At 37.7% G+C, this 26612-nt stretch overlaps 1 protein-coding gene across 6 annotated transcripts in view; it reads left to right on the forward strand.

The window, feature by feature from the left end:
• TSL (Protein kinase superfamily protein) overlaps window positions 1-26612 on the forward strand; it is a 334646-nt gene that overhangs the window by 164315 nt on the left and 143719 nt on the right. The window lies entirely within an intron of this gene.

Consider the following 26612-nt stretch of genomic DNA (forward strand, 5'->3'; position numbering starts at 1 on the left):
TGGCTGAGAAATGAGCTTCCAACTCTGGTCTAAAAACTTTGGTCTCTCCCAAATGAAAGGAAGTAGCATCCCCATCAAATATGTCCATAACAAAAGAGGCCTGTCAATCTTATGGCATTCTGAATACTTTCCCAGAATGACTCCTATTGGGTTAGTTTCATTCTTTTTGAATAATGATATGCATGAAAATTGTTTCTTTATTCATACAGATGCCATCTTCTCCTTGTGTGATACTTTGATCTAAAAGGGTCATCCTAATTTCCATTGTTCAGGGAACTATGTGACAGGGAAATAGCATGGTGTGAAACAATGTTACCAGACTCGGAATTGGCAATAAATTGGCAAGGCAAAAGAGTGAAGAGTTTTAATAGGATCGGGAAAAATCAGGAAAAAATTGGTGAATTCAACAATAAAGATATACACATATATTGAATTAAAAAAAACATTGTTCATTGATATTCAATAAAGCCATGTCCAAACAATGCATAATATCAATAGATACCCAAAATATCACGAATGAATAAGTATCTCATATATGTTATGAGTCCAAACATGATCCAAAGTACTGATTCCTAACTCCTAACCAGTGACTACATAGAACTAGAAGCACCTGCTTCTAAAAGTTTATAAATTACTGCATACTAATCAGTATAAATGCAATAACTGAAATCTCTTGATTGCTGCTGAAATGATATGATAATGGTTTGCTATTGAAATCTCTGATAGAGCACATGCTGGAACACACTGCACACTACGCCTCTATTATGTGGAGTAAACTGAAACTGAAACCATGCCTCTATTACCTTCTTGGCGTATGAGTTGTTGGGCATGAGCAGTGAGAAGTGAGTTACGGACCGACGTTTAATTCTTAACCTAACTAAACCATGCGGCGAACAATGCGGCAACCCTAAAAGTTAAAACTTAAAACCCGTGCTCGCCTTATCGAGTTCTGAAAATCACCTCAATGCCTAAATCGCAATTAATTGGTGAGTTGCGAGTCAAACTTGTATTGACCAAGAGTTAAACTTGGTCAACACGAGTTTGACTCACCCAGAGTTGAATCAGATCATTTGAGGGAAGAGCAGAGTTTGACTCACGATTAATTGCAACTGATCGGAGATTCATGTTTCACTTGTGTGAAAGCTTCCTTTCTTGACAGGGGATATGAAAGATATTAGAAGTTGTTTTGCAGCTTTTGTCACTACTGCGATAATATCTAAATGTGTCACTATTCATGATGCTCCATGTACAAAGTAATTGTCTTGTGAAATTGAAAGGATTCAACTTATCTTATAGAACTATGCATTCAAATGCTGAATCTAAACTTATCGTGCACTGTACTCCTAGAAATTACTAGCAACCAATCCTTTTCATACGGAGCTTGTCAGCATACTATTAACTCACAACCTTCAAACACATGCCCATGTCCATGCAAGAAATGTGCCTTTATCAATGTTGTACAAGTTTCTGGAATGTATGAACATCTGGAATGCAGTTATGAGTGTCAGGAATGTTGGAAATAATACTGAGAGGGGGGGGGGGGTGAATCAGTGTTATCAGATCAATAATTTAATTTCCCAAACATGTTTGCATACGCTACTTTAGCGAAGTGAACTAGCGTATATATGCAACTGTACTTAAAGCAACCGACGTATATGCAGAGAACTTTGATTTGCAGGATATCAGAGATTTATTAGACAGTGCAGTAAAAACAGAATAAAACATCACACATAAGAAACACACATGGACACCAAGATATAAGGTGGAAACCCAATGTGGGTGAAAACCACCTGCTGTTGTCGTCTCTGTCTTCTTTTAATAATAAGAAAATTTGTTTACAATCTTGTACTGATGCAGACTTATACCAGTACACAGGCTTCTACCTGTAGAAGGTTACAACCTTCTCCCGTTCTCCAGCCTTTACTGGAAGGGAGCTACAACCCCTTAACTCTTGTACTAGCTGATATGTTTACTAGTACATAGGCGGCGACCTACAAAAGGCTACAACCTTCTTTCTTCCTCCAAGGACCACGTTTCATAAATTTTTAGACTGGATCCATCAACAACATCATAACTGCAATTCAATCATCAAATACATCTGCATCAACCAATCACTGAGACTCAATCATCACTTTCTGAATCAACCACAATCGAATCAATCAATCACTTTGACAACCCATCGTTAAACCAAAATCAATCTGATCATTCAGAATATTGTCACCAGAATACAGTAACCAGAACCCAAACCAGAACCCAGAACTCTGCAACAGCAAATAGAAACAACTGAAACATACTTTATAAGGTATATGCTACTTCCATGTGTCGAACCTGCGTGTATATGCGCTTTTCTCAAAGCCAACCAGCGTATACATCTGCAAATATTAATTCATAATTCTGCAACTATTCCAGACTTCAGTTATACCCAAATCATAATATTTACAGAATAACACATGCATCAGTATTCAAATCTAGACTATACATGATCAAACCACATAATGATAATTCATTTCAAGCCTTAAGATCTTGATCCATCATTAGATCTTATCCTTCATCAACCGCTAAGGTTCATCCTTGGTTCAGATCAAGCACAACACCATAAGCCAATAACCTGCATACTAGATCTCATACTTCATCAGATATTCGATACTTGCACCCCTGGCCTAATGATCTTATCCTCCTTTTATAGTTTTAGGCCTTTCTCAATACCATGGACCAAAACCACTTAGGACCAATACCTTGGACCAAATACATAGGGTCAATACCTCGGACCAGATACCTTGGACCAACACCATGGATCAAAATACCATGGACCAAATACCTCGGACCAAAAACTTAGTCTTCCAAGGTATATGCGCTTTTCCTTCTGTGAAAGTGCGTGTGTACGTATACGCTACTTGTGGTCAGTGAACCTACGTGTGTACGCAGCTTGGTCAAGGTGAACCTGCGTATACCTTTCTTTCTTCATTCTGTGTAGTCTGATCTGTAATTCTTTGCTGTTAACCTGCTGTACTGTGATCTTTCATCTGAGTGAGTTGCCATCAAGGACAACACCTGTATCATAATGCCAACAAGGAAGAACTAGAATCTTCACCCAAATTTGCAAGAAATGACAGGTTGGCATCAGAAATAATATGCATTAAAGGATATAAGAAATATCTTAAAAACAAAAAATATGGTCATGTAAAGTATACATTTCGGTTTATGTTAGGGGAGGTAAAAAGCACACACACACACACGTGTGTGTGTGTGTTTGCGGATTTCAATTTTTACTAATGAATTTCATCAAACCTGGAAGTTTTCTTATCATTTTTTTACTCACTGAATCCAAATACATACATGAACCTATTGAACGAGGGGAAAACACAAAGCTTATTTCGTTTCTTGAGGATTAAATACTTGTTGGCCAATTTATTGAAACATACCATGTGAGATGAATTGTAGCTTACAGTGACCACCAAATTTGGTCCTATACAGTACATACACAAAAGAAAACAATTTACTATGATATTTTTGGTCCAACAAGGCTATCCCGCCCATAATTTAAATGTTTATGACTAGTTTATAAACATGTCTGAATGGTTTCCTGGCTGGTTACTGGTATGCTGCTGGGTGAGAAGATTCAGCAAAGTTACAACATGAATCTTGTAGATTGCACAATCTTTAATTCAGTTGCTGTGAGAGAATAACTTCTGTGCTCCAAAGATAGAAGCCACAGAAACAAACTCGAATTCCACAAGGAATTTCATTGGCATTAGTGTCCTATATCTTATAGCGCTGATCTCTGTTGTTAATTCACTTTCCTTTTGCTAGTGCCAACTAATTCTGTCATGTGCAATGCCTGAACTTCCTGGGAACTTCTCCTCAATGCTTCACTCGATGAACAATTCAAAGCTGATTTAAACTTCACATGTTTACAATGATATCTGTTTGATTTATCAACCATGATTTGAGAACCTATTGTTATGTCCTCTTTTAGACAAGTATAGGACAGGCATTTCAACTGCATGATATAATTACATGTTTCTTACCGTATCATAAAATAAAAGCTCATACACTGCAGTTATCAGAGACTATTTCACATTGTGATCAAATTTTTTTCTCACCAAGAAGTCATATTAGACAGACAAGGACCTGCCCTTTTCTAAGGTGAACAATTGATGTTTACATATTGAAAACTGACAGCACTGAAATTGTTTGAAATTGAGATAACATATAAAGTTATCAACAATGGAACTTGTTAGTTGGTTGAGATAAGATAATTTTAGTAATGTCCAAAAAATGACCACAAATAGGTCAATGGGACTGCTAAGTATAAAAGTAATAATACGCTGTGGGAGCACAACGGTCACTCCTATAAAAGAAGACCTAATCTCAGATCCAAATTAACTAGGAAGAAAAGTAGTGCTGGAAAGCTGGATAGAAACAAGAACTGCAAATGGTTCAATGAGAATTTTTCTTGAAGGATGGCTCGGAGGAGGTTACAAGGAGATAAGTGCCGCCTGGATCTGTTGCTGGAAGAAGAGGTGGTAACCAATGTTACTAGAACTGGACTGGTGGACTTCTAATACTGGGAACTGGAAAAATATCAAATGACCAAAAAATACATAAAATATTCAAATTTTAATGTAAGATTATATATTCATGGACACCCCTGTAAATCCAAACCATTAGACACAATTATATAATTTTTTCTCATGTATATAGCAAGGGTGCAAACAACCAAAATAGCATTGAGTGCAATCTATATCTGAATCAAAATACATAAACAAAGAGGCTCTAAATGGCCTGTAGAGTCCCAAAAAAATCATCCTACGACAAATAATATCTTCAAAATCATTGCCTTTATTGGGATCCTCATCACTAGTATCACCCTCTAAGAACTAAAATAAGCTAGAAAAATCTTAACATGCATGATCAGTGATTTTTCTCGAGTGAAGGGTACATTTTACTAGAATCATGATAGAGGAGTTCAATACTCAATGCCACTAACATCGAGATTCACAGAGGGCTTGGTGCTCTTGATAAATGCCAATTCCATACCCTCATACATGATAGAATCTGGTGGAAATGTTGCAATCCCACCAAACCTAAAATTTTGAAATATTTTATGCCTGCTGAATTTTGAATGGGATATAAAATTCTACTTTTTTCATATGAAGCCCAATGGTAATTTAAAAAGTTCAGTAAAAGTTGACATTTTCCTTTATCTTCCCTTCTCTATTCTTTTGTTTTTTTAATTTTTTTTTTGGGAAATTTTTGTCATCCCATAGGTTGACATATGGATTAGCACTGGTTTAGGCATTTAAGGTTGGTTCCTTATAGAACCAACTGGTTCCATCACAAAACTGGCCAGTTTAGTATGGAACTGGCCATTTCCGGTTTAGATCCTTGATTTGAACTAATAACTTCTGTAAACTTGTCAAACTGGATTGAAATTGGACAAAAATTGGAAACAAAACAGGACCACAAAAGTGGTTGACCTGAAAATACATAAATTATTGAAATATTGAAAAAAGTACATATCCATGTGCATCCAAACCATTAAAACACAAAAGTGCAAAGTTCCTCATGTGGTAAATGGCATGTACATTTTAAAAATAATCATAGTACTAATTAATAACTATAACTTATACTCTACAGTCTAATCATATGAGAGAATCATTTGAATTCTCATCATCTACATCTTCAACATGACTAGGCTCAAAAATGGGATTCCAACTTGATTAATCTAGCCCAAAAGTTACTTGTCCTACAACAATGTTTAGATCCTTTGGCTATGGAAGTGGCTCAAAGTCCATCCAAGATAGGTCTTTGTTGTCAAATGTTGGTGTTTGAGTCCACACAACACACTCTTGCGAGTGATCAAAATCATCAAAGAGTGAAATGAATTGTGTGAATGAAATGGATGGTGGGGACGTCTTTAAATAGCATTAGTAGGGACCTAGGGTTAGGTTTAATGCTATACTTTTTTTCTCCCCTCTAAAGCATTGTTTTTAGAAGAAAATTGAGTTTATGTGGTCCCCATTGCATTTGTATGGTTTCGTATTGAACCTGCCATTTTGGATATTTGTGGCTGGTTTTAGTTTGGAATTGGCTTGTTTGATATGATATCAACCATTTTCGGTATTGTTCCTTGAACTAGATTGGTATAGCCCCAAGACTTTAGAGAACGATATTGAGTGGGCATTAGACAACTTGGATCTTAATAAACAAGTGCTAGAGTTTGTCACTTTTGGTGATGGTGATCCTCTTGAGGGATCATTCTCCCACACTAGCTGTTGTAGATCTCAGATTAGATATAGAGAAGGATGAGGAGGATGGAGGAGAAAGCAGTAGTAGTGGTGGTGATTTTGTTGATTTTGATATGGAGGAGGATATTCTTCTATCTATGCTTCTAGTATCTACCCTATTTTGTATTTTCCATTGACGCTAAAGGAAAATCTAAATATTGTAAGCAATCGTATGAAACAACAAGCTAAAACGCAAAACAAAAAGATAATTTGAGGTTGGAGAATGGGTATTTGTTAAGCTTCAACTTTACAAACAATTATCCGTAAAGTAGCAAGGAAAAACAAATTGGTACCAAAGTTCTATGGACCATATTAGATAAACAAAAAGATCAGCTAAGTAGTGTAATATCCCAAGGGTATTTTCTTGCCATAGGGTTTGTTTTTTGTTCTAGGGTTTCCAACAAGTCAAAGAGAATTATACTACAACAATACACATTCACATGATAGTGAGTATTCTTCTATGTAGTGCACAAATATAGAGATTTTTCACGAACAATATAGTTCCACAAAAAACACAATAAAATAGGGCTGGCTACCCAATCTTATCCAACCAGTAATCCACCCATGTAATACTGATTTGCAATGTCATAAATTTAGTAAACCGGTCATTAAACTGTAACTTATGCTAGTGCTATCTAATTCTATTGTCACTATAGTAATTGACTCACTGTATACAGTGCAGCGACTGAATGTGCTTGTTGTTGAGGGTGGGGGGCTTGTGGCATCCCTGTCCAATTCCAAGCATACCCTATTGTTTGAGTGGTCTTCTTAACCTTGCCTGTATCGACCTTGTTGCTGCCTTACTCAATCATCAACTAGATGCTATCCAACTCACAATTGTTGTGGGCTTAAGAATTCGATATAATCCGTAGACAATTGAGATAGGTACCTGTTGCTGCTTTAGGAGGCAAACTATATATGAATGGAGCCCTTCCTTAGGATGGACCCTTAAGGAACCAACAACGAATTTGTGGAAGGATGAACTTGTGCTTCAGATGCTGATTGCCATTTCCCTGAATTAGGCCCTGCGACTGCGACTATGCGATTGCTGCTTTGGGTGCTTACGCTGACCTTACAATTTCTCAGTGTTATTTTTTCCAATGTTCTATGCTATAGCAATCACTTAATCAATTCCTTCTTTCAATAACAATCACTTTATCTAATAAATTTTCAATCTTACAATAACAATAAGCAATTGTAGATAGAACAATAAATCATATGCACAATAGAAGACAACCAAGAATAATAGAGACATAGAGATTTGGGCAAAGACTAGGGAAAAACCCCACAAGCAGAAAAACCCTTTCCAAATTCTTCTTCTATTAGGTTGTCATCAACTGTTTAGCAGAGAGATACATGGTCCAAGTACATCCAACAAATAGTCAAAGGTCAAAGCCTTGACCAATCAAATCAACCAACCAATATTCAGTCAAATATGAGCATGAAAGTCAAATTTGGTCAAACTTCAAATCTGCAAATTTTGGTCAAAGTCAACAGTAGTCAACACAACCCTAAGTAGTCAACAATCAATGGTCAAAGTGCCTAGAAAAGTTTGGTCAAAGAAGCAAAGAATTTGGCCTCGTTCCCTCACTCAAACTCGGTCAAAACAATCACAAAATTTTCCTCTGAAATCAATGAAAATCAACCTTGCGGTCAAAGCTTCCTCAATCATGTGGTCAATGTTGGTCAAAGTGCTCAGAAATTTTGAGCCTTCTCTCTCCTGAATTCAACCTCCAAGAACAAACCTAAAAACCCAAGTCAAACCAAGTCCAAAACCCAAAGTCAACAATGGTTAAAATTCCAAAACAGGCGCAGTGAACATAATTCTCTCTCTACTCTTCGAATGTGTGAGCTCAAACCTTGCAATTTTCAGACTTGTATGAACTAAAGAAGATGAATGGATGATGTTATGTGATACCTCCAAGTGATGTCCCATTAGGTGTATTTATATAAAGGTCTAGGTGGACGAATTTCCTCTTCCAGGTCGACTTGTACTTTTTATGTAATCATGGTTCCACATCATTTTTTTTTTCTATGTGCAAATTAAATTCTTCAAAGGGCTAGAAGGGTCTCCTCAAGGTGAGAAGGGCTTCCGAAAGGAGGGAATTTCTCCTTGAGCTGCCAAATTTCAACACTTGGTAGTGCAATTCCATACCCTAACTACATGAAACAATTCGTTGTGCCTCAAAGTTCCCTTACGTCAACTTCAGGGGTAATTCTGTGGATTCTCTTAGAAATATACCTCCACTGTTTTGGAAACTGAGATTGTAGACCAATGAAAAGCATAAATGAATCTCGCTTGACAATGAGGACAAAGCTGAACAACTTCAATAAATTCATGCTATGACAGGATAGAGAGAAATAAAAGTGACTAACTAGGGTGGGATCACCTCCACTGAAACTAGACAGAGGATTAGGTAGGGTGGGATCACCTACATCGAAACTAATCAAGAAGAAGGGGTCTTAAAACCCTCAAAGCCTTGGGCTCAAATAAAACAAAGACAATTCAATCCAATTTGTTGATGTGAAAATGATTCCATCTCCTTCTTTAGTTATAGATTCTTCATGGGGGTTTTCTCTTCCTTAATCTAATGTGAGGGGTTCATGTGCGACCCCCAATTTGGACTTTTGCCCTAGCTACCCCAAAATTTACTCAATGTTGCTCAAAACATTGGATAATGGGTTTCCCCCTTTATCAAAGACTATATCCTACGGGGCTGGATAGGCTATTTCCTCCTCCCTCAAACAATTAATCCATAGGGGACATTGCAAGTAGCATACAACTTGAGCCTTCAAGATAAAAGTTGCATTCACAATGTTTTCCATGTATCTTGTCGCAAGAAGGCACTAGGTAAGCACCAAGCAACATAGATGACACTCCCAACATTAGATGATGAAAACCAGAAGGAATTGTTACCACCAGAGAAAAGAAATTACGATCACAAGTAATTAAAGAATATTTTATTAAGTGGAAGAACCTACTAGAAGAAGAAGCCTCTTGGGAGACATAAGATTTTTGTCAACAACATCCCTCATTACCTATGCTTTGAGGACAAAACATTTCTTTTGAGGGGAAGGTAATGTTCTATATAAAATTAATAAAATTAATAAATAAATATGATTATATAAATATATAATTATGTAGAGGGGCACGATCAATGATCATGGCCCCTCGTTAAAAGGCTTCAAAGGCTATATTAAAGGCTTAAGCCAGGGCCTTCATTGTAAAAATATATTCAACAATTAATTCATTATATATAAATATATTATTCCATATTCAATCTTGTTGTATAACAAATTTACGTTTCTAATTTGTAAACTTATATTTTATGATGTATTTGTATTTCATATTCTAATTTCTTGTGTCGTTGATTATCATCGATGTGGTAACTAGTTGTATCAATATTTTGTAAATATTCTAGTTTCTAGAAAAAAATGGATGACCTAAGTCACATGACACGTCCTTACCCCTCCTTGTCATGTATTTCACATGTCGATCATGACATGCGCATGAGACATGTTCTAGACGAGTTTGACTCATGTCAGACAAAAGCCTTGCTTGTGTCATGCTTTTCGGATATGCCCAATGAAAAAGTGGCTTGTCGCTTCTTCAAATCGAATTTTTGCGTCATTCTCATGAATTTTCAACACAAGTTTGGAGCTCTCAGAGTTTTGGAGAGCAAATAAGGGTGATTAAGCAGTGTTAGAAGGAATTCCAAGTGCTAGGAAGGGAATTTGTCTAGCCCCACTAATGCTATGTAATTAATGGTAATGTTAGATTCTTAAAGTCAAAGCTTTTACGTAAATTTTTAAACATTACCATTAATTGTTTAAAGATATTTGAGAGTGGTTCCAACCTCATTGGATTTCATATGGAGAAAGTAGAATTTTAAATCCCACTTAAAATCCAGTAGACCTAACAAATTTTAGGATTTGGGGGATTGCAATGTTTCCCTTCAATTTTGTCATGTATGAGGGCATTGAACTAGCATTTAATCAAGAGCACCAAACCCTCTATATACCTCAATGTTGGTGGCATTAATTGTTGAACTCCTTTGTAATGACTCAAGTGAAAATGTATCTGTCACTCAAACAAAGTCTCCATTTGACATGCTAAGATTTTTCTATCTTAGCTTAGAGGGTGATATTGATGATGATGATCTCAATATTGGCAATGATTTTGGTTATATGTGGTTATTTGTTGTAGTAAGATTTTTATTGGGCTTTAAATTTTAGAGGTCATTTAGACTTTGTTGATGTTTTCTTGCTTTTGAATTTATCATCATTGATGTAGTACTAGTTGTATGCATGATTGAATTTGTATCATCATCACACAATTGTTTTAGTTTTTGAATTGAATCTTTGTTTATATTTCATTTTTTATATGTAATTCACTAATTTGTTACACACACACATATATAACTTGTCCTCTATGTGTTGTTCAAGGGGTCACCATGTCACCTTTCAGATACTCGCGTTACTATGTTTTGCATTATCATGTTATGTGGCTTAATTTGGATCTTTATTTCTATATTTCTTTTTTTTTTGTATTTGGAGTGTGTGTGTGTGTCTATATATGTATATATATATAGCATGCCCTACACGTCCTATTTGCATGGTTGTTGTGTCCTATGTCAGATTCTCATGTCCACGTGTCTTGTGTCCTCATGCCATGTGACCTAAGCACTGGGCAACGTGATATCTTCAATATTTTTTTTCTTTGCACTTGAAATGGGACTTCATATCTCTTATAATTCTAATCATCTTAGTTTTTGATCTAGTACATAACTTAGTGATATCTTGTCTATTGGGGATTTTCCTGGATTCCTTTTTTTGACAAGTGTTGAGCTCAACTATGGTGATGGTGAGTTCTTTACCTAAGTTCGGGCTCTTAATTTTTTGTGATCTGATATCCCAAACACTTGTCAATGACCAAGAGTGACAATCTTCAAAATGTAGGCGATGTGATTCTAAGTAGTCACTTACTACTTTCAAGGCAAACGATTAACCAACTCTACATCACACTTTTTTTTTGGAGCTTCTAGCTATCTCTCTCTTGGTTTTGCTTTCGTAAGATCTTTATGTTACTATTGTGAAATAGTAGGTCATTTGTCCTTACTTGACACCACTTGTGCTGGTTCTATTACAACCCAAAGTGGAAGAGATGTTCATGTATTGTGTATGTGTAATGCTAATAAACTTAAATGAAACAAAAGCTGGTTTTTGATGTATGATATTGAAAAAGAAATAAAAAGTAAGAGATGTTCCTTTTTTCCTTTAATTAATTACGTTAATGTAAAAGGAACTAGGATTAGGGTTCTGAGGGAGCGCTCCCCCAAGACCCGCTGCTGAAGTGTGCTTCAGATGGGAACTTTTTTAGAAGCATACTCCTGTAGCCTGAAAAGCGCTTCTTGGAGGTTCCGGGAGTGCGGGGGGGTGGAGGGGGGGGGGTTAGGGAGTGTCGCTCTTGGAGCATCCAAAATGCTCTCGGGAGTGCTCTGAGAGTGCGCTCCCTATTGCTCCCCAACCAAAAAAATTGCTTCCGGCTCATTTCGCCTGTCCACGACCCAATATGGGCTATTGTTAGTTTTTAGAGGGAAATGGGAGGGCCAAGGGGAATAAAAGGCCTCCTCCCCTCCCACTTAGCATCATTTTATGAGTTTGTGAGAGAGATTGAGAGGGTGGGAGCCTTGAGGAGAAGATTTGAGAGGATTGAAAAGATAAGTTTTTGGGAGCTTGTAAGGGAGATTGAAGGATGCCATCTATGAGGGGTTGGGAGATGGAGGGTTGCCATCACCATTGGAGAGCCAAAGAGGTAGGGTCTAATCCCATTCTTGTTTTTTTTCTCATGTAACATTTGTGTTTTTTTATATGTTGAATGAATCTATCAAATCTAGAAGTAGAAACTAGTTACTAGAATCTAGATGTTCTCTTCTCCTACTCTTTCCCATTCCACCCTCATTTTATTGCATGCAAGAATCTCAAGCTACAACAAACATAATGGGTATATGGCTTAGCTTTATCTTGTTGGTTCCCTTTTTGGCCACGATTATGGTGTTGGGAAATAGAAGAAGTGATGAAGATGATGAAGAAGGGGGTAGTGGTGGATTAGGATACATTGGAGAAGAGGAGTACAAAGAGGAAGAGGAAGAGGAGGCGAAGCATAATGGGAGTGAAGATGATGATGGAAAGAAAACCAAAATAGACCAAACATGCTTGTGAAAATGTGTTACAAGGCTTGGAGGAGGGAAAGGGGGTGGAACCACTAAATTTATATCGCCCCATTGCAAATGTATTTACACAGGTTCATATACCCGTGTGAGAAAGCATGAATGTGGGAAAAGGCCATGGGATGGAAATAAGCAAATAGGAATCAAAACTTGTGCAAATATGCCAACTCTATAAAGAGCCAAATATATAAGGGAACAAGAGGAAGCACAGTATAAATAAAAAAGATCAAAGGCTTAACATGAGGCCACTAGCACACAAAGCATTCAATGGTCGAATAAGAACTCCATTAATATCCACCCATGGTAGTGAATTATAGGCCCTTAAAGGCGTAGAAGTTAGAACAATATTATAACTCTTTGATCAAGGTTGTAGGGATGACATGGATGGAAAATTTTATTGGTTTCTCTTTGCATGTGGCATACTATTCAATATTCTTCACTCACCTTATTGACATGAAATGGTTATTGCCATCCATGATGCCCCTAAAGGATACTAGATCCCTGGGTATGAAAAAGCTAGAATCATGGAACTTGATCGAGAAATAGCCAAAATAAAAAATGTTTTGGGTAAATTCACAAATGCTTGGAATGAATATGGGGTATCCTTTGTATTTGATGGTTGGGAAAATGTACAAGGAAAGCCATTAGTAAGTGTTCTTGGTGTGTCTCTACTACTGGTGCAGTCTTCCTTTCATCTCATGACTACTCAAATAATTTCAAGACCGACATCAACCTTGTAGCACCATTAATTCGAACAATTGAAACTATTGGGCCATACAATGTCATCCAAGTCATTACTGATAATGCTTCTAATTGTAAGGTAGCGGGAGCAATAATTGAGGATGGATAGCCCAACATATTTTGGTTTGGCTGTTTGGTTCACACAATGAACCTTTTGATGCATGACATTATTAAGATAAAGGAACTTGTATCTAAATTGATTGGTTCATTTTACAAGAGAGGCAAGTACATGCTAAGATTTATTACCAATCATAGATGCCCATGGCCTTTTCTGCAGTGACTCAAGGTTGGAGCTATTGAAGATTGCAAAGACGAGATTTGATAGCTATTACCTCACCTTCAGGTACCTTTTGAAGGTAAGAGAGGCATTGGCGAGCTTGGTATCAAGTAAATTATGGCAGGTGTTAAAGGATAGGGCTGCCACTGCATCTGATAGGGAAGATTTTCAAGAGGTGGAGGACACCGTTCTTGATGGTTAGTTTTGGACGAGTGTGAAGTATGTTTTGCAGTTCACCAAGCCCATTTATCACTTGGTTCAGTTTGTAGATACAAATGTGCTGCCGAATGGGAGGTGTATGAGCAGATGGATTGCATGCTAGGGAAAACCAAAGGTATTGTTTAATTGAAATATGCCATAGTGTATGATCCTATTCACAAATATGTGGACAAAAGGTGTGATAACCTTAATGTTCCGCTCCATGCCTTGGCATATGTCCTTACAACAAAATAATACTCTCCATCTTGGTTGGCCAAACTTACACCTGTGGGTGGGGTTAGGAGGAAATCCCATACAAATCCAGAGGTACAAAATGGGTACATGATTGCATTAGACAAGTTGGTCCTTGACAGGGAGGAATGTGCTAGATTGCATGGAGAATTAAGCAAATACTTTAGTCAAACTGGAATGTTTAGTACTTTGCATGCAATCGATGACAGAGAGAAATTGGATCTTATTGAATGGTGGAATATGTATGGTTCCGGGGGACCTTTGGTGAAATTGGTAGTTAAAGTTCTTTCACAGGTCGTTAATGCTTCTTTAGAGAGGTGTTGGAGCACCTATAGCTTCATCCACAATGTCAATAAATTGTTTCAATAAAAATCAGGCAGAAAGCTTGGTTTATGTACACTATAACTTGAGGTTGTTGACACATTATTATGAGTGGGCTCGATTTGATAGAGCACATATCACTCGAGGCAACAACCTAGAGGAGTATAATTTGGAGGATGGAGCCTTACATTTAGAATAGTTGGAAGCATAACTTTTAGACGATGAGGATGATCGTCATTAAGTAGTAGCAACAAAATCAACAACAATGCCACCCCCATCCACTAGTAGGGCTCAAGTTGCAGCAACCTTGTTGCCACCTGCATCTGCAACATTGTGTGGAGCTCATGTGCCTTCTGGTTCTAGACATGGTTCACGACCATTGTAGAGTCAAACTATGCGGGAGGGGAATCCCATTGTTCATTGATCAAGAGAAAATAAATTAGAAGTTTCTCGTGGCAAGAATTTTTTTTAGTAGATAGTAGGTTTACTTGCCTTTTCTAGTTTCTAGTACTTTTTATAACTATTGACTCTTCATATTTATTATGGTATTTTTTTGTAAACAATATATGACAATTTTGTTGGAAAAGTAACTAGGCTTGGTCTTCATAATTGTTTTTGTACTAATATATGTTGTAAAGAAGAAAGAAAAACTATTTATTTGTTTAAGAAGCATGGGTTTCATGCTTGATTGGTCAAGGCATCCATTGCATACCTTTAGGATTTGTTATGAGTCAAAAGGAAGTCGATATCTTGTCTACAAAAAGTCATTAGACCTCTAGCTACAAGTCCACCTTAAGATGCATCTACAAGTCGGCATAAAGAAGCAATACATGTCGGCCTAAAGAAGTAGTACAAGTTGGCCTCATTACCTGGCTATTCGACATGGGGAAACAAGTATATAAATGAGGTAATTCAGATTCATTTGGTAAGATCAATTTACAGATTGATCACTTGATAAGGAGCATATTAAGGACTAGTGAGAAGCATACAAAAGAAAAGGAGAACTGAAACTTACAAAAGTCTGCTCATATTGAAATCTTAGGAATTCGAGAATTGTAGGAAGAAGCTACAGGATTCCAAAAATTGCAGAAAGGAGGCATATTATTAGCATATTAGAGGTTTGAAAGGTGTAGTGAGAGGTGCAATGATATCTCAGAGGTTTGAAAGTTGCATCCAAACTCTTGAAGGTTTCAGAAGGTGGCATCTTGTTGTGTTGACTTGCGAAGGCTTTTGAAGAAATCTTGAAGAGCTAACTTGTAGCTAGAAGGTGGATTGACTTGATCATTGTGTCTTGAGAAGTCTCACTTTGATTTGATTCTATAATAAGGAGATTGCTTGGGTTTTTCCTAAGAAGTGGGGTTTTGTCCTGGCGTGGAGCCTACCTTTGGTGTCTTTTTTCTCTTGTATTTTCACTTTTGGTAATTTCTTAATGAAAGAGAACTAAAATAATTAATAAGAAAACAACAAACTTCACAAGTAATTATCAAGCTAAGGAGAATCAATATTGACCTACAACTACAACATGTTATTAGAGGAAGGTTAAGAAGAGACACCACATCTAGAAAGCAGAAAGAAGATCATTAGTGTAGCATTCACTTTTGCAAACTTCTTTGAAGGCATCTTTTAATAAGCATTCCACCTCCAAGACTTTATGTCCAATCCAATGGCTTATATGTGCAAGGAAAGCAATAAGTTAGAAGGAGCATCCAACTACAAGGCATGGAAAAAGAGAATTGACTTAGCCCTTAGAGAGAATGATGTCATGAAGTATGTTCTTGGAAAGGTCCCTATTCCAGATTTAGAGGATGAAGAAGAAGTTGAAAAATATGAAAAAGGGGAAGTCAAAGCTCAAAGAATTCTCTTTGAGTCTATTAAAGACCACCTCATTACGTTTGTGTCAGAACTATCCACATCTAAATAAGTATATGAGACTTTGGTAAAATTATACTCAGTCAACACAATAGGTCACATGATTGCCTTAAGGACTCAATTATACCAATAAAAAATGTCTACAGAAGATACCATATCTACCTTTTTCATGAAGCTATAAAAAATCAAAGACCAACTTCAAGAAGCTGGTGAGAAAATATCTGATTCAAAATTAATTACAATAGCAATTAATGCTCTACCTAAGGAATGGGATGGCTTTGCAAGTAGCATATGTGCATAAGAAGCAAATCCCAACCTACAGATGAAGTTACTCAAGCCTTTGCAGCAAAATCAAAGAAAGTTTTTGACAAGAAAAAGAAAAACAAATCTAGAGACATGTCCAAAGTTTAGTGCTTTGGCTGTCATGAATATGGACACATCAAAGTAAATTGTCCTAAGAATCCTAAGAACAATAAAAGGAAGGAAAGATCTGAAGCTTTAACAACTAAAGATGAAGAACCCTCAAAGAAGCAAAAGGAAGATGTCAAGGACCTCTATTATTAGAATGATGATTGGTGTATCACACACCAGATTTGCAACATAAGAGTTTAGAGAATAAAAATATGCTTAAGACATTTGTTTTTCTCTCATCAGGACTAGTGAAAAGAGAAAGTAGAGCATCTTGATTAGGCATTGCTCTTCGAAAAATCATGGAAGTGACATCAAGTAGAGGACTTTGTAACTTGCTATAATCATGAAGGACTAAGGTATGTAGTCCTTGAGGTACGTATAATTGTTTTTATGCATATAAGGTCTCACATGAGATATATTAGGGTTTTGGGACATGTTTGGTTCTAGGGTTTGTGGTCTTCATCTTGTTGAAGGTCGTTGGTATCTAGGATTTTATAAAACCTTGGTAAATAGAAACCCTAGTCAAGAGAGAAACGCTAACTGTAATTTGTTTTTTCCCTCATAGAAACCCTAGTTTTTTGTCTCTAGGGTTTGTAGGTAGTCTAGGGTGTATGGAAAACCCTTGCAAGGGTAGAATTGGATGAGAATTTGGGTTCAAACACTAGGGTTGATATTTCATAGGGAAATATCAAGAAACTTAGGGTTTGGATCTGAAACCCCTAGGAATTCTCCCTCTCTAAGAGGCCATGAAATCTCTAGATTATCAAAATTATAATCACGCTCTTGTGCTTGCATATTTTGGTTGGTGGTACTTGTTGATGATCAATGTAGATACATAATGAAGGAAGCAAAATGAGAAGGATGACTAAGCTAAGTTGATCTTATGCCATAAAGGGCATGATGAATGGAGGGAACTATAAAGACCCTGAAGAAACTAATGCTATCAGAATTCATTGAAGGAAAAATGGTAACTTGGTAATCAAGTTGGATCCTTGGGCACTCTGATGCATAAAGGTAGATTCATATGGAGATGGCCCATGAGGATGTTGATGCTTTAGAAGATCGTCACGGTGAGGTAATTGTGATGTTAATATCTATTATTAGTTTGCTACCTGGAAAGATGTTGTAGGGGTACATGATGACAATTGGGACAAGTTCAACTATGTGGATATTGAGGGAAAGCTCAACATATGGTACCTGATGTCCATGAAGATCAAGATGTGCTCATCTTAGGATTGAAAATTAGAAATGTGAGAAGATAACGCGAAGGAAGGTCACTTTCGTGAGTTAGCTATGTTCAGCTTGAAGTTTGGGAATGCTCAATAGAATGCCTTCATTGATAAAGTTAAGACGAAAGTGATGTGTAAGATGGATGCCTTGGAACCCGTCGTGAGAAGATGGCTTCGCGATCCATGAAAGGAAGCATGCTCTGTATAGTGAGATGTAGAGGAAAGAGGGAGCCATGCAAGCTATAAAGAACTGATAGCTAGTGCTTTTATGAAAGACAAGGAAGAGGACTTGTGGCCGTGATGTCGAGAATATCCTCTAGGTTTGAGAGGGAGTAAAAAGAGTCTCCTTGAATAGGAGCAGGATCTATTCTTTGATTAAAAGGAGAGTAGGGATGTCCTCCTTGATTAAAATTTAAGAGGGAGTATGGTTGGACACTGGTTCTCCTTGTGTCATGTACTAGACTAGGACTAACATCTGTAAGTCTATTGCATGCATCACAGATAGGGAGAATGATGACTTGTTTGGTTCTCCTTGTGTTAAGTACTATGATGGATTAGGACTGATGTCCTAAGTCAAGTACATGGACATGGATAATGAGAATGTCGGATTGGATAAGACTCTTGGACAAACATTTTTAGAGTCATGTAATGTGATGGATTATGATGAAAATCCTAAGTCACATGGACTTGGATAAGAATGGTCCGGTGGTAGGATTACTCTGGGTATCCTAGGTGGAGTATGTACCATGATGAGGCAAGTATGGTGTCCTATGGAATGCCTCCTAGCATTGTGCTATGATCTTGTGAGAGATAGAGTGTACCTGTCAAGGCCTTGGGTAATGTGACAATGTTGGCTATGATGAGTGATGCTTATCAATCTGGATCCCTTCTTATGAGAATATTTCAACTTGAGATAAACCTGTTGAGTCATTATGAATACCTCCCTAGTTAAGAGGGAGTGTTGGAAAAGTAACTAGGTTTGTTTTTCATAATTGTCTTTGTACTAATATATGATGTAAAGAAGAAAGAAAAAATATTTATTTATTTAAGAAGCATGGGTTTCATCCTTGATAGGTGAAGGCATCCATTGCGTCCCTTTAGGATTTGTTATGAGTCAAAGGGAAGTCAATATCTTGTTTACAAAAAGTCATTAGACCTTTAGCTATAAGTCCACCTTAAGAAGCATCTATAGGTCAGCCTAAAGAAGCAGTGCATGTCAACCTAAAGAAGTAGTACAAGTTGGCCTCATTACCTAGCTATTCGACATGGGGAAACAAGTATATAAAGGAGGTAATATAGATTCATTTGGTGAGATCAATCTGCAGTTCGATCACTTGATAAGGAGCATATTAAGGACTAGCGAGAAGCATACAAAAGAGAAGGAAAACTAAAACTTATACAAGTCTGCTCATATTGGAATCTCAGGAATCTGAAAATTGCAAGCAGGCATAGTACAAAGGTCCGAAAATTGTGGGAAGGACTAGGAGGCACAATACAAAGGTCCAAAAATTGCAAGGAGGCACAATATAATATATTAAAGGTCTGAAAGGTGTAGTGAGAGGTACAATGATATCTCAGAGGTCTGAAAGTTCCAATAGGAAGTTGCATCCGAACTCTTGAAGCTTGCAAAAGGTGGCATCTTGTTGTGTTGACTTGAGAAGACTTTTGAAGAAATCTTGAAGAGCTGACTTGTAGCTAGAAGGTGGATTGACTTGGTTATTGGGTCTTGAGAAGTCTCATTTTGATCTGATTCTATAAGAAGGAGATTGTTTGGGTTTTCCCCAAGAAGTGGGGTTTTGCCTTGGCGTGGAGCCTACATTTGGTGTCTTTTGTCTCTTGTATTTCATTTTTGGTAATTGCTTGATGAAAGAGAACTAATATAATTAATAAGATAACAAACTTGACAAGTAATTACCAAGCTAGGGAGAATCAATATTGACCTACAACTACTTTGATTTTCTAACAAATTTAAGTGTCAGGCTAGGTGTGGTAACTCCACGAGTTGTTGGATTTCTATTATGAAGAGTCATTAATTTATACATTGGAGAGGGAAAGCCTTTGAATTCATATGCAAATGTCTCTTCATCTTCTTATTTTCATATTTACAATATTTATAGTATTTGCCCAATCTTGGAGGATTAGGTGTCAACATTCCTCGCCCCTTAATCTGAAGGGGCATTGTTAAGTCCAAGCATCATTCTGAATCTTTGAAACATTTCTCTTCCAAGCGCTTTGGTGAAGATGTATGCAATCTTCTCATTTGTTGAACAATGGCGTAGGTGAATAGTCTTGGCGTCAACATGATGTTGAATCTAATGATACTTTGTATTGTTATGCTTGCTTTGATCATGGAACTTTGGATTCTTGTCCAATTTTATTGCAGATGTATTTACCATCAAATGAGGATTAGAATGTACTTGTTTCTCCTACAAATCTTCAAGAATTATTCTGAGCCATACAATCTCCTTCATTGCTTCTGCCACTGCCACATATTCTGACTTTGTTGTGGAATTTGCTGCAACTGATTGTTTTGCGTGACCTCCAAGAAACAACTCCTGATCTAAGATTCATAACATACCTTGAGTAGTACTCCATTTTCTCTATCTACATGAAAGTCTGAATCAGAGTATTGAAGCGGAAGTCATCCAGCTATTTATATTTGAGTCCAAAGTCTTGAGTTCCCTTCAAGTACCTTAGAACTCTTTTTGCAGTAGACCAATGACCCTCACAAGGTTTTTGCGTAAACCTTGAAAGGATTCCAATAGCAAATGAAATGTCCGATCTGGTAGTGGTGAGGTAGTTCCTACAAGTTGTTTGTACTTAGTTGCATCCTAAAATTCATTTCCTTTTTTGGATGTGAGCTTTAAATTTTGTTCCATTGGAGTTGACAAAGGATTGCATTCAACCATGCCAAATTTGTTCAACAAATCTCCAATGTACTTCTTTTGAGATAGGAATATAAACTTTTGATGTTGGGTTACTTCAATACCCAAATAGTAGTAAACATATCCCAAATCTGTCATCTCAAAACCTTTCCTCAATTCTTTCTTTATGGATGCAATATAATTTTCATTGTTCCCTGTCATCAGTAGATCATCTACATACACCACAAGATAGACAATTGTTTTGCCAAATTTCTTGACAAATAAAGTTGCATCATCAAGATCATAGTGTTTGAAATTTAGTTTTAGAAGACGTTCGGTCAATTTCTCATACTAGGCTTGCGGTGCTTGTTTGAGGCCATACAAGGATTTGATAAGCTTGCATACTGTGTGCTCCTGTCCCTTCACAAAAAAATTCTTTTGGTTGAGACATAAAAACATTTTCTTTTAGATCTCCATTCAATAAGGAAATTTTACATCCATTTGATGAACTTTCCATCAATTTTGAGCTACCAAGGCTAAGAGAGTCCCGGATGGTAGCCCATTGTGCTGTGTGGGCAAAAGTCTCCTCATAATCAATCCCTTTTTTTGTGCAAAACCTTTTTCCATGAGCCTTGCTCTATGCTTGTCAAGTGGGCCATCTTATTTATACTTGTTCTTGAAGACCCATTTGCAGCCAATCAGTTTGGTTCCAAATGGAGGGTCCAGTAGCTTCCAGGTTCCATTCTTTATCAAAGCATCATACTCTGTCAACATTGCTTGTTTCCATTCATCATGAGAAGCAACTTCTTTAAAGGAAGTTGTTTCAAAATTCAAAATTAGTAGATAGATTTAATTCACAACCATAAGAAACATCCATATCAACAGCGGAATCAAAATCATCTACATCACCTCCATTTTGTCTAGTAGAATTTCATCAGGAGAACACTTTCAAGTGTCTTTAAGTTTGCCACTAGCTTGTAATGATTCAAGTTAATGAGAATATGTGGGGATATAGTGCCTTGATGGAAGCTATGAGGGGAACATCCATTTTAACATCGATGGCTTTTACATCATGAATAATAACTCTGATTTTAGAGGGTAGGGCAAGGGGATTATCATCTGTCAATTCAGGATTGAAGAGTTTGATCATTAGCTGGACTATTTCAAGCCTTGAGTGTGAGTCATATAAGTCTTTCAACTTCCTTAAAACACTAAAGGCATTGGTAAATGGTGCAATATGACTACTCGCCTCTTCATTAACTTATGCAACAATTAAGGCGTAGGCCTTGCTATTCTTGTTTTCCCAAATGACGAGCTCTTTGTCTGATGTGGGCTTTTCACAAGGATTGCCATCTTCTCCTCCACAAACACCTTTCCATAGTTCATTGAAAATGAGGGTATGCTTTATCTTTCTCGACCATTCAGGGTAGTTCTCTTTGCCTGTGATAACTACTCCAATAATGGAAATAAGAGAATGCATTTTCAAAAAAGAACTATTCATTGACAATTCTTGTGAATGGCAATGGTTCCAGTGAGGTTTCAATTTTCAAGGGAATCAAAGCTCTACTCTCTACCATTTTGTTTTATTTTTTATTATCTGAACAACATTCTTGATACCCTTCTATTAAAATACATGTTGCACCCATTTTGTCACAAATGCAAGGAAGCAGTTGGACAATTTTTTTTCAAAGATCAGAATCATCAGCGAACTATCTTTCATGTCATTGTAAACCCATTCTGCAAGTTTGTAATGTAAATGATGCTAATAAGACGATGTATTTATGTAACAATCTAGGACAAATTTCATCTTAGGTGGTTTTTTGTCTCTGTTAAGTTTAGGTATGTTCTATGATTAGAGCAATTTATTTCAATTTTCATAGTTAGCTCAATAACTTTTCCAGATTAGCAATCACATCAGCATTAAAGGAAACTGCAGATAGAACATAAACATAAATCGCAGAAGACAAGCCAAGACAAGAGGACACAAGATGTGGCGCTAGCCAGGGACAGACCCCAATGTGGGGAAACCCTTGATCAATTCTTCTTATATGTTCTTTAATAGTTCAACAGAGAGAGAGAGAGTACATTTACAACTGAAGTCAACACTTTGACTTATCTAGATGAGAGCATAGATCATCTCTAAGAAGATGATACATGAGATCAATTGAAGACATGTTGCTTCAACTGATTCTCCAAGGTGACTCCTTCACCTATCATCGTGCTGCATCTTGTCATCATGCTGCGCCTCACCGTGCTGCACCATGTTGCACCCATCATCACAATGCTGCATCTCATCATGCTTCATCAATCATGACGGTACCCATCACTGTACTGCATCATGTGCCATTGCTGCACCATGTTGCCATACTGACCTATGTGTTTGTTGCACCTAGCTAGCTTGCTGTCCCTTGCTTGCTTGTTGTCTTGAGCATGCTTGTTGTCCCTAGCATGCTAGCTGTCCCTTGCATGCTAGTTGTACTTGCTGCACTAAGTATCATGCTGCTGTCCCAATGTGTTATACTAGCAACACTATGAACTTGCTATATCATACTGCTGTACCTCACCATTGTGCTGCCCCTCATTATGCTATGATACACTTCATCGCTGTACCCATCATGCTGCAACATTCATCAACATGTTGCTGCAATATATCTGCTGCTTGCAACATCATGCTGCTTCAATGTATCATCACTGTTTTCTCCATCCAAGTGATTGTACTATTATCAACACAGTCCTAACATATGTTGCCTTGCTGGACAGACTTCAACGTATACCCTTCAGCACTCTTCTCCATGTCATACAAGCCGCTTTTAGACCTTCCTTCCTCCATGGATGACTGGGGCATGCTTGAATAGTGTTCCTTTATATCACCTGGAGCACTACGGTTAGGGCAACATAGAGCTTCTCCATAGGGCTGCATATAGGGCAGCGTAGCGCTCTCCATAGGGCTGTGTATAGGGCAGCGTAAGGCTTTCCATAGAGCTGTGTATAGGGCAGCGTAGGGCTTTCCATAGAGCTGTGTATAGGGCAACATAGGGCTCTCCATAGAGTTGCGTATAGGGCAGCGTAGGGATCTCCATAGAGCTGTGTATAGGGCAGCATAGGGATCTCCATAGGGCTGCGTATAGGGTAGCGAGTTGTGTATAGGTAGGCTTCCTTCACTGCGTTAAAATCTCCTCCATGATAGCAATAGGATCTAGGGCATCCTCTAGGGCAGCGTATCCTCTTTAGATCTCTCCTCCCACCAAAACCCAAAGACAAGTGGAGAGGAAGAGATCACCAAGAGGATGTGTCTCCAAATGACTTTCAAGGCACCTCTATTTATACTAAAACGTTGAGCACAAGTGGGGTTTATTTGGTTGCTGGCCGACCTTGACGAATTGTCCCATAACGCAAATAAATTCATATCTCCATTAATACTTATCGGAATCGGATGATCTTTAGATCAATCGTACACCTCTCGATGAGAGGGATCCAAGAAAAATATCAGCTGCCATTAATAAGATGACCCACATGGAGTTTGGCCCTAGTTGCCAATTTTAATAATCTCGCTGATTATTTGTGTTTCTAAACACGGATGATCGGCAAAGCTTTTCCCTCCAACCTCACCCCAAAGCTAGGGTGAAATTTATCATCGAAGTCTTAGGTGAGTCCTAGTGTTTTAGTCGAGTCTTTTGTAAAAGTGATTTGGGAATAATTTAAGCCAATTGGCTAAATTATTTTATTACAAATTACTTGGTCTACTAGATCATATTGTATTGAAGAGTTGGGTAGGTATTTTGAGGGTTTATAACGAATGGGTATATGTCATGTCCCCATTTTTATTCTTCTTCATAGTACAACCAGGGTGGATTTCCAGGACAGGGGATGGCCAGGTCAGTGGAGCAGGTTTATGTCATCAGGGGTCCCGATGGAGTTTTGAGGAGTTTTTATGGGATTTGATGGCATTTGCTTGGCATATTCCATCATCAACACAGTTTGCCTTTCGTTCTGTTACATTCCGACAACTTTCAAAAATCAAAATTATTATTGGGCATAACTTAATTAATTATGCTCGAGGTGGCATTCCAGAGAGATTAATTGATGGAACACCTTAGTGTAATAGCTCGTTGGAACCGGAACGAGAAGATCTACATGATGGGACTTTTGGATGGGAGTTTCAGTGACTTGAAGATACATGGTGGCCAATTTTCCCATTTCCCGCATTAAAAAGAATATTTTAATTAAAATAAAGGAGGGAAAGTGCTCCATGATTAAAATAATAATAAAATAGAAGATTCTAGAGTGGTCCATCAGATCAATAAAAGAGGAGGAGGAGGCCATTGGAGGACATCTTGGATTGAGTACTGTTTCTTGTATGAGAGGTTGAGAACCCGGTTCTCTACTCCATTGGTAGCCCCAGGACGAAAACCCTCGGGTGATTTAGAGAGATTGGGCGAGCACCCATCTCACCTTGGTGGATTCATTTGGAATCCATAGGTGTAGTGATTGTTTTTCTGTTTCAATTTGGAGCCGAGAGGGTCATTTCCAGCTATTGTATTGGCATACATCTATATATAATAAAGTTGGATTTTGGTTGCTGCATTTCTCATTGTTCCTCATGTTGTGATTTTTAATGAGATTTTGTGCAATTTATAGATTTATGATTTGGGTTTTACATGGAAATCTTCTGAAAAATGCATGATAGTTTTACATGAAGTGTTTGTTGTTAAAATTTTGATTTGGGACATTACAGTGGTATCAAAGCCTTGTTCTTGGCTCAACAGTGGGTTGTCTTGAAAGGCCAAGTTCAAGGGTTTTATGATTTCTTTCATATTTCCGGAGTCATTATTTTGTTGCAGAAGAAGTTTCTTGCAAGGCGAAGATTGAGTTTCATATAAGAAGCCGTAAAGTATTATAAAGGGGCCATGGAAATTTTTTTGTTTGTTTGTTTGTTTGGAGCCGACTCTTAAAAAAGTTGTAGAAGCTGAATTGTTGAATGATTAAAGGAGCCGTATTAAAATCAAGGGCCATCAATTTTTGTTGCCAAACGAAGACTTATGGTTGATGCAGGTGTGAAATTGTTTAGGAAGCCGATACTGCTGTGTTTTTGCAACCTGCGGATTTGAGCAATCTAAATTTTTGTGAGAACAATTGAAATTAACCGGCGTCCTGTAAGTGCACCATCATTAACAAAGAAATGGTGTGTCTGCCACCCGTGAATTCGTGATTATGTGGTGTGATGGGGTGCAGTTTGAAAATCTGAAGGATTGATTCTGTGAAGCCATCCATGATCCACACACATTAGAGTGGGTCCATGCGACTAATCACGACAAATCGGGTGAGCAGACTAACCAATGGATGAATTCGCTGAGGTCAAGCAAATCGATGGGCCAATCTATTTTTTGCTGCGTGCCAATATTGTCGCTGTAGTCTCCAGTGTAGCGACAGTCGTTTCAGACAGGGAACGACGGTGTCGACATCAGAGGATTATTTTGGCAGCTTGTGTGCTCCTGAGAAGAAGCCATGTGCAATAGAACCATTCTGGGTATAATCTGCTTCTGGGCGTGTTCGTCAGTGGTCGAGCGCATCAATTTTACGATCTCTCTGCCACAAGGGACAAATTTATCAGACAGAGAAAGTAAACAGGGCCAGATGGCATCTTGATCGCTGAAGCATGCAAAGATCGATGGGTAGCTGGTGACTTTTGACATCGGCAGAAGTTTGATGCAACCTGTGCGTGGCATGGTATGTGGAGATAACGCCATTGAAATCAACGTAAGTTAATAGAGTCGCAAACTCTTTGCTGGACGTGAAAAAGGAGAGCTATACAATGCCATAGTTGGTGGGTCAAATTTTTTGTGGAAAGGAAGAACGATTTAACTACCAAAGGGCCAAGTTCTTGTTTCTCCTGCTGGACGACATCTTTTGGGTTTGTGAGTGAGAAACAG

Source organism: Pinus tabuliformis, chromosome J, assembly GCF_031772625.1.
Source record: "Pinus tabuliformis cultivar Carrire ecotype Pingquan chromosome J, CPIR1, whole genome shotgun sequence".
Classification (NCBI taxonomy): Eukaryota; Viridiplantae; Streptophyta; class Pinopsida; order Pinales; family Pinaceae; genus Pinus; species Pinus tabuliformis.